The sequence below is a fragment of the Penaeus monodon genome, chromosome 27, assembly GCF_015228065.2.
Source record: "Penaeus monodon isolate SGIC_2016 chromosome 27, NSTDA_Pmon_1, whole genome shotgun sequence".
Lineage (NCBI taxonomy): Eukaryota > Metazoa > Arthropoda > Malacostraca > Decapoda > Penaeidae > Penaeus > Penaeus monodon.
In genome coordinates, this window is record NC_051412.1 from 31506027 (window position 1) to 31506585 (window position 559).

Sequence of the window (559 nt, forward strand, 5' to 3'; positions counted from 1 at the left end):
CACACTTCTGCAAATCCACATAATTTTCTATCACACCGTTGAAAGGTATTTACAAGCAAGACTATTGGTAACAGGAACAACTGTTTTATTCAGTATTGACATTGGCAACAATTTCCATTCTAATCAGAAAATAACATCTGTATTACAAAATTAATCCTACGACCATGACTAGCATTATTTCCAATTTCCAATCAAGACTTTCAGACTGCTTATCAGTAAAAAAAATACTTCCACTAGAGTGTAATTTAAAAAGTTAATTTATAAAATACATAAAATCACCCTGTTAGCATAAATATAAAAATTTACATAAATTTTTCATTTTCAAATAAAAATCACATTTACAGTCATTCCATACACAATATTATATCCTTCACACACTATTGTGGAAAACTGTAAGAAAACAATTTCACAATTATTTCCATGAAATGTTATGTCTGCACAGTACCTTCAAGCTATGGTAAAAAAACTTTATCTCCCATGTTACACCCATTGCTAGTGTCCATATATATCAAAGCACTCCTTTACCAACTATTTCTGAGCAAATACTGACTACTCTCAA